Source organism: Amblyomma maculatum, chromosome 10 (genome assembly GCF_055883805.1).
Source record: "Amblyomma maculatum isolate TAMU_Amacu chromosome 10, ASM5588380v1, whole genome shotgun sequence".
NCBI lineage: Eukaryota > Metazoa > Arthropoda > Arachnida > Ixodida > Ixodidae > Amblyomma > Amblyomma maculatum.
The window spans coordinates 75,419,224-75,428,603 of record NC_139353.1 but is presented as its reverse complement, the minus strand read 5'-3'; positions in this window follow the sequence as shown (position 1 = coordinate 75,428,603).

The window sequence follows — 9,380 nt, the reverse complement described above, 5'->3', positions numbered from 1 at the left end:
ACATGTTGGCAGACTCAGAGGTTCCGCCGCCGCTGCGATTGCCGCGCCACACATGCACAGTGACGTCATTGCTATTTCGATGCGCTAGAGCGACTATACAGGGCCATTTGTTTAACCTACACCAGTGTAGAAAACTTCCTATGCCTACAATGGATTTTCGCTGCACTGATGTAGCTAGTGTAGGTTAAACACATGGCCCTTATATGTGGTATCGTGGCGCGGCGTTACCGTAGCAGTCAGCCGTGAAGTTGAGCCGTTCAGAGACTGAGCGCCTTAGGCAAGCAGATGTCCCTAATTCGTCTGATCCAGAAGTTGCAGCCTGGAAAAGGGCAGTAGATCGGAGAAAACTGAAAGCCTAGCGTGCAGCGAAGACACCGGAACAATGAGAAGAGCGCTTCTGCAATTCTACTCGGGACGGCCTTTGGTCAAACCACAGCCAATTTTTAAAGCGAGAAGCTTCACTAGGCTCGTCAACACCGCGCTTCGCGTTAGCCGAAGCCCCATATTTGCCACTTCTGCGCATGCGCGAGACCGAGTGAAGTCATGCATGGCGCACGTGGCCGCCGCCGCCGCCGCTGACTCCGTCGCCTGACCTTTCACCGCCGCGTGCAACTCAGCATGTGAGCCGCCGCTTCTCTTCCTCGATAAAGCAAAGAACTCGCCATAGGTGAAGAGGAAGCAACAGTCGAACGGCCCAGAAACACCGATCCAAAAGTGGTAGCTTGAGAGTTGAAGATATAAAAATCGCAAGGCTAGACGAGCAGCTGAAACGCCAGAAGTACGAGAGTAACGCTTTTCGCTTCGAGATATCGAGGCTTAACCTTAGCTAAGCCACACCAAATTTTTTTCGTCTACTGATGCGCTAACAGAAACATTTTGTTTTCGTGTCAATTGAAGCACCAGGATGAAAGTGTTAAAGGTGTCATGTGGCCATATCACTGCGCGGCATGCAATTTGGTTATTTATATAATTCCCATTCACTTCGGTTTAGCCACATGTACAGCGTACGAAACCCCACCGAAGACGCCCCAGCCCACGCCTTCGTCTACTGTGCCCGGCAGTAATCAAACATTTCGACCCTTCCTTTTCTGGCCTCTGCCCTTTCGGTGGACAGGAGAATGACACCTTTCACATGGTCAGGGTATGCCTGCTAAATCCTTCTCTTTTACCCATAACCCCTTACCCTACCCGAGGGGACTGGGAGGCGGCCCTGCTCGGCTGCCCGGATCTAGCGGCACAACAAGCACTGGTCCAGCGAGCTCGTGTGGAGGCCCAGACTAACGGAATTGTGGCAGTATCTGCCACAATTCTCCACGCACACCTTAACGAAGCCATAAGGTTAGGAAGAACGTGAGAGTGAAAAAAAATTACCGCCGATTACGTTACTTCCTAATGCAAAATTTGAGCGCACCAAATAAGCTGTTTCACCTTTTCGATAGATTGAGGCAAAGACATCGAGCAGCACATGTATGCGCTATCACAGAATTTTTTTTTATTTTTCACACGTATTCCTTTAACAAAGACTCTACTAACAGTTCTTGACAGTCATGAAGGAAGCTTTGTGGTCGCAGAAATAGACTGATATATGTTCGACTTGGTACACCAATGCTTGATTCTCAAAGACGAGATCTATACAAGTGCCTCGCGAGGTTGTCACAGCCGTGAGACGCGTTACGAGCGAGAGGAACGGGATGTTCTCCCGCATAAGTGTGAAGAAATTCCTGTTGGTCTTTATGTCAACATTAAAGTCCCCCACACTAATATCGGTGTCGGCTCCGGCGGTGCACATATACAGATCCGCCGCCACCGATCTGGCTCTCTGATTGCCACCGCACAGGGGTTGCATTGGAGGAGGAGCGAAGAAAGGAATTAAGTTCGAGCCGGCGCTTTGACAACCGGAGACTCGCAGGAAGAGGAGGGAGCGGGGCGTCGTGTACACCCAGCGGCAAACGATGGGGGCAGAAGCGCGCGCAGCAAGCGGACAACGCGATAAAGGGAGGAGGGAAGAGATAGCAGCGACTGACTGATGCTGCTGACGCCGATAGTGAGTCAACCCCAGCTGCGGAGTTGGTTTCAGGGACAACGCCGCCGATGCCGACGCAAACAATATGATACCCTCGCTTCCGCAGCGCCAAGAACCAGGTCTAGCCGTGGGAAGGTGGTCACGTATTCGTCGACGTGCCGGGGCCTACGTGAAATAACCGGCGCGTCGGCAACTGAAGAGCACCCTATCCGCCACACAGGAACAGGGGGGGGGGGGACCCTCCCCTCCTCTTTCTGCATGGCGGCGACGGTGTTCTATGCAGTCAGCCCCGCCGGGGTGGTGCAGTGGTAAGACGCCCGACTACTGTGCCGGAGTACCCGGGTTCGAACCCGACCTCGGCGGCTGCGTTTCGATGGAGGCGAAACGAAGAGGCGTCGTGTGCTGTGCGATGTCAGCGCACGTTAAAGATCCCCAGGTGGTCGAAATTACTCCGTAGCCCTCCACTACGGCACCTCTTTCTCTCTTTCCACTTTCACTCCCGTCTTCCTCCCTTCCCTTACGGCGCGGTTGCGGTGTCCACAGAACACAAGTGAGACAGTTACCACGCCTTTCCCTTCCTATAAAATAAATCAGTAAAAAAAATAAATCTATGCAGTCACGTTATCGTGACTCTCTAGCGGCGTCAGCGGCATCCAGCGGTATCAGTCGGTCGCTGCTAGCGCTGGGGGGATGAAAGGGGGGCGGAGCTGGTTACGAGGCCGACGCCGATGCGTAACCCAGGAACGGACGCCAAAGAGCTGCGCTCTAAAAAAGAAAGCTACTGCAGTTCAGCGCTTCGGACCACCGCCCTAATAGAGGCTTTACCCTCATCGCACTTCCGTGGTCCAAAGTACCCTATACAATGTTTAAGCACTCAAACATCGGGACTTAAAACGCGTTCCCAGATATTATACCTGGGACTGTGTACTTGCGTCTCATAGCAACGCCCAAATACAGAGTAAACACTGAAAAATGAAAGCGCGTGAAGGGGCAGGATCGTAGATATGCAATTTTGTTTGACAGAAAACGGACATCAATTTCATTAATGACAGTGAAAGATAATACACAAATAGAAGTTGGCACAGGAAACATTCTACTTCAAGCTATGGGGAATAAAAAGCTTATTGAAGTTTTCACCACCTGTGTAATGTCAGTTTTTGCTTGAAAGCCACACGAACGCATTCAAGAAGCGTTCGGTAAGACAAAAAGCAGTCGGGGTAACGCACACGGAAGAAAAAGCTTTCTCACGGCCGAAACGGGCTGTGGATTCTTATCTACTGCATCTTTGGGAAGCCCGACGAGAACTCCTTAGAAGATTGAGAAAGCTGGAAAGATGCAGAACCCTAAAAAGCGGGTTGCGGATACCCCAAACAGGCCAAAGAGTATGCCGAACACCTCGGAAGACAAAATTGGAACCAGTTTTGCGATCAACTACAAGGAACTCTATGTGTAATACAATTCGGACATTCTAAAATCTCTCATCGGCACCACGGAGTCTAAATCAACATCTCACAAAAACTTGGCTAGAATATTATATTCCCATGACGGAACAGAGCAAGACATCCTAACTGAGATTAAGAAGCAATTCACCAACGGCAGTTTGTTACCTCCACACCACATCACACACCCGACGTACCAAGGGAGCCGAAATGAGGCTCTAGATCGGCCTTTTATTATGACGGAACTACTGGCGTCCCTGGCAAAGCTCAACCGGAATACTTCCCCTGGCAAGGACCCCCTTGAGCAAATCAACAGCAGCTGGGAGACGGGGGACATCATGAAGTGATCATGATTCTCTAGCCCAATTCCACCAGGACTTGGGAACCTGCGACCTATATCCCTCACTTCATGCGCAGGAAAGCTCTACGAGCACATGATCCTTAACCGCCTCACAAACCATTTGGAAAATCAAGGCTGCATCCCCAATGGATGTACCCTGGATTTCAGATGGATTCAGACGATACCTATCCGCGCAAGATATCCTACTGCTACTCAAAGAGTATAACATTGACCATTTTGACAAATCCGGTAAGCCTCATTCTAGCAATACATTTGAAGGGAGTTCTTGACAACGTCTCACACACGCAATTCTTCGCCGTCTACAGGTCACTAATTGCGGATAGGGAGCATATAACTATGTTCATACATCCTTGGCGAATCTTACGGCCACTATAAGCCTGGGGACCTCAAAGCGGACAAATTCCTGGTAGCGGAAAAAGGCACCCTACAAGGTTCTGGTGCATCGCCCCTCAAATTTATATTACTATGCTGAAGCTTCCGAAGGCTATAGATGACATCAGAGGCATACGACATGCTCCATATGTCGATGATATAGCAAACTGGATTCGAGGCGGCTGCCCAGGACCGCAGGAAGACATCTTTCAAGAAGCCGTCGACTGCATCAATAACTACCTAAAAAACTAAAGACTCATCTGCGCACCTGAGAAATCTGCACTCCTGATTCTTAAAGTCAGAACTCACGAAAAAGCACCAAAAGATGACAGTCCCGATCAGAAATCTTTCTTAGCTGAACACCTATCCCTCAAGCTGACTCTCTTTGCATTCATCGCCTAAACGTCCCGAAAGATGGCTCAAGGTCCGTAACACACCCAAGTCTTCAAGCTACTGCTACTCAAGTGGCGCACCGGATCTACCGCGTGTACAATGTATGAAAGAACAATGTATGAAAGAACAAGATACCGTCCGCATCTTCTAGGCTGTCATCATAAGCCGCATACCATACGGAACAACAGATTTGGTTCTAAAGAAAGCAAAAGAGGAGAAACGCGTCACTCTCATCCGTAAAGCCACCAAAATAGCCATCGGTATATCCGAACGTGCCTCTACGCAACGCCTCTTCTACCTCGTCGTTCACAACACTTGGGAGGAGCTTGCTGAGGCCCATAAAGTAAGCCAATTGGAATGTTTAAAACTTACAAACTGGGATACCGAGAAGGCTTAGAACCAAAAAACACCAAACAGCGCATTCCGGACGAAATCTGCTGATACATAACTGTAGCCCCCATCTCGTGAAATATGCATCCTACATACAACTAATTCCGGCCCCAGGCAAGAGTTCGGGCCCTAAGCAAAGCGCACTTAACAAATCCGAAAACCAGATACATTGTTGCAGCAAAATACCCGGGAAGACAAGCCCACTCCATTAGCGTCATGGCTTACATATTTACAGCCAAAGACCTCTGCAACTATTAAAACAAATGATATTGACGAACCGAAGAGACTGCAATAGCCTTAGCAGTCTCGACGAGCAACGAAGATGTCATTATCCTCACTTAGTCACAGTCGGCATGCAGAAACTACCAAAAGGGAAGCATTTCCAGCTTAGCACTTCAAACTCTCCGTCGCGCCACAACTCACCCCCCTCCCACGACGCCTAAATCATATAGACGCCGGTACACATCCACTTGGAAGGAAACGAGGCTGCCAACGCCTCATCTCAGCTTGAGGATATGCTAACCGGGCACCACGGAGACCACTGGATGTACCCAAGAAATATACTGACATGCTCCTGCATTACAGACTTGACAGAAGAAAATATTACATACCCCAAACGAAACTAACTACAGAAGACGTAAGTCACCTTCCAAAAACTCCAAACAAACAGTCACGTCTACGGCACCTTACTACACAGGATCTCGCCCACCATCTACAAATATGAATGTATGAATACAAATATGGCGTACCAACACCCTACAACATATGGTGTGGGAATGCAAGAGACCACATGATGCCATATCCACCAAGGACTTAACCTATGATCAGTGGGACACTCAGCTGTCCCCCCAGCCTGGATGGTCAGCGTAGGATGGTCAGGACAAGACTCTTGTCGACCAGACTCGGGAGATGGCTCGAGTCCACGGCTTCCTGGACTGAGGAGGATCCCCACCTAGGGCGAATATTTCACGTCTGCTCTGAATAAATGTTTGCCTCTCTCAAAAAAAGCAATGTATTCAGATCAATAGCTGCAGGCAAGTGCACGCACGAAGTTCGGCAATAAGGCAAGAAAGTTGAAGGTGCCTTCAGGTGTTACATATATACACGGAAGCAAAAAATAGGAATTACTGTGAAATAAATGAAGGCGCTTAATTGAACAAAAATGAGTAAAGGCTACATATTTCATAGAGACAGCAAACCGTAATACAAACATAAGAGAAGACTAACGTAGAGCGCGTACGCTCTGCTGGGTGAGACTTGACTGCAATGCGCAAACATGCGTCGTGGTAATGGTGGTAGTGGTTATTTATTGTATATGCAAAAGGAAGGAAATGATGTTTGCCAGCCGCGGTACCTGCTATCTGATATCTGAAGCACCTGAACTGGGGCGGCGGAAATAAATGGATAGCGAGGAAGAGGTACAGGAAATCAGAAAGGTGAGCGATAGGGAGAAAGAAAAGGGTAGGCAAAAAATGAAAATATATATACACACTATGGCACAATATACAGTAGTATGGTTGAGGCGCACCCGCAAATGCCGTAAGTCACTGAGCACTCGGAACATCGGGCGCGCCTCCGCATTAGCTCTGCGTCCAGGCAACTGTTCACTATGCACGCACTAGCACACTGTACAAAACACTGACGACCGTGGTGGGCGTTCGGCCGTTAATAGCACACGCGGAGCGTTCAGTCACAGCCCGCACTATCTGACGAGGTGAAATAGGCGGGTCATCAAGCCTGCCTGTTCGATGTATTCACACAGGGTCACGTGTGTTCGCTCGCGGACGCGCGCACTGCCGGGCGGCCACAGGAGCTGTCCGGGATTACCTCCTGCGCTTTGTATACGCCACCAGCAACTCACGTCTTGGTCCGGCTAGCGCGGCGCAGTGCCGTAGAAGATGTTCGAGAGTTTCTACCGCGCCACAGCCCTCACACACATGAATGGTGGCAAGTCCATGGCGCATCCGTAATTCCCCAGGCCACACACATCCAATGCGTGCACGGAGGATCATTGCGCGTTGCAGCCGAGTCAGCGAGCGGATAGCGGACTGCCGTCCTCTGCGCGCTGTAGGCGATCGATGTGTCGGAGCGCCCGCCGCGTGGCCTGAAGTTGTAATGGCCACGAGCCTGCCTCGGCCAAAGTAGCTGCGCATTGAGAGTTTCGAGGAAGGCCGAGGCAAGTGCCTTGCGATAGTCGACCTCCAGCTTCTTCGAGCATGGTTTGCGCGGTGTGACGACCGGTAGCGTGTAGAATATTGCGCCAAAAGCCGCGGAGTTGTACAGCCGTAACGCAGCTTGCTGGGAGATGCCTTAGCCTCGAGTAGTGAGCCTGTGTACGGCGGCGGTGGTTCTCTTCATCGGCAGGCGGGCCTTGGTCGCCGCGGGTTGGAAGGAAAGGCGCTGGTCTATGTCCAACCCCAGGTACCGCACCGAACGTCACCACGGCAGGAGGGTCCCGTCCACTGTGAGCGGCGGTGGTCACTTTGCGCGAGCTCGGAACAAGGCCATTGCGACGGACTTGGCCGCGCTGAGCGACAGACCTAGGCAGTGCAAACAGTCACTCACCGCCGTCAGAGCTGCATTATACAGGCACGCGCGCACCCGTGCTGTCTCGCCCGGCGGTCCAGGCACCACAGAGCAATGTCATCTGCGTATATGGAGATGTACACATGATGCCGGCTGCCTGCAGGCAGGCAGCCCGGCACCACCGCCATCGCCACATTGAACAGAAAAGGCGACAGGACAAAGCTCTGCGGCACGCCTAGCCCAACCGGGTGAGGCGCCGAGAGAGCGCTCTCCACGCGAACGCCCATGGAGTGCGCCTGACAAAAGCACCAAACGTATTGTAGCAAGCGTTGCGAGAATGGGAGCTCGGCAGCCGTTATCAAACGCGCCTGACACGTCCAGCAGTAGAAGCAACGCAACCTGCCTCACTGCCTTCGCGTCCCCGAGCGTGGTAACAACATCGGAGATGGAGTCCTCAGTGCACCGCATTCCGCGAAAGCCCCTCTGCCGCTCATCAAACAAATCCGCCGCCGCAGCCTGCTCATTAAGGCGATGTAAAGGCATGTGTTCCATGAGCTTACCAGCCGCAGATTTTAGCGCCACTGGACGGTATCCCGCTAGCTGTGTTGGTGGGCGTCCTGGCTTGAGGATGGGGCAGACGAATGCCGTGCGCCAGTCCTCCGGGAGGGTCCCGCGTTCCCACACTAGGTTGATCTGCTGCAGGAGAACCAGCCGTTGATCCGCGTCCAGGTTCCGCAGCGTCTGATAGGTCATCCCATCCGGCCCTGCCGCCAAGCGACGGTGGCAGCGCTGTAGCGCGTTGTTGAGCTGCGTCACTGTGAAGGGGGCATCACAATGGCCAACAGGGGTAGGAGCGCTGGCGCTGTCTCCGGGGCTCACAGGTGAAGTTTGGCTGCCTGTGTTTGCGGGGCTTTGCGGCGCAAAGCGGACGGCAAACCGCTCAGCTAACTGCTCGTATCTAAGGCCGCTCGAGATGGCGAGAGCGGCCAGGGGCTGCGGGTTCCCTTGTGGCGTTGTGATGCGTCGCAGGATGGTAAAGAGCCATCGCGAGCTGCAGTCCTCCTCCATCTTCCTGCAGAGCGATGCCCACTGCCAGCGGTAAAGTCTGTGGGAATTCCGCCTCTATGCCGCGTCCAGCCGATTGTATACTGTCCAGTCAGTTGGTCTGTCCATCCGCCGCGCTCGCCGCTCAGCTTTGTCCAGTTTTTGTCTCAGGTCGAGCAGCTTGTTGTTGGGCGTTGGTTGCCCTGCCCGAACCTCTACGCGGCGAGTGTCTGCGAGTGTCTGCGAGCGCGCTATGGACGATACTGGAGAAGAAATCCGCGCCGGACGTAGCTGCGGCTTCTACTTCGCTGTGGAAGCGGGTCCAGTTGATAATGGAGTAAGTGCGCTTGGCGCGAGCTTTCTTGGCAGTGGGCTCAATGAGGATGGAGAAGTGATCAGAACCCCAGAGTGATGGTGCACGATGCCAGGTCGCCATGTCACTGGATGCGTAATCCGCCTTCCACCTGGCCTACCTCGATGCGAAAAAACTTTGCTGTGCCTCCTGTGGGTTGGTGTAGCATTCACAAACTCGTATTCTTTTATGATGGGCATGGCAAACAGCCCTACATGTACAAACTGTGGATACGACGAGTCTATAGGCCACATTCTTTGTGAGTTCCCCATATACAGTGAGGAAAGGAAGTGTCTGTGCCGTTCGCTTGAGCATTTAGATGGACGCCCATTGAGTGAATCTATTTTAGGTCCCTGGCCACGGCGATCATCTGCGTCGAAGGCCGCCCAGGCACTGCTCCGCTTTATGAGAAGCATAGGCCTAATCGAAAGACTGAGTTTGCTATGACATGACTGTAACGTAATGTGATGTGGCGTGTCT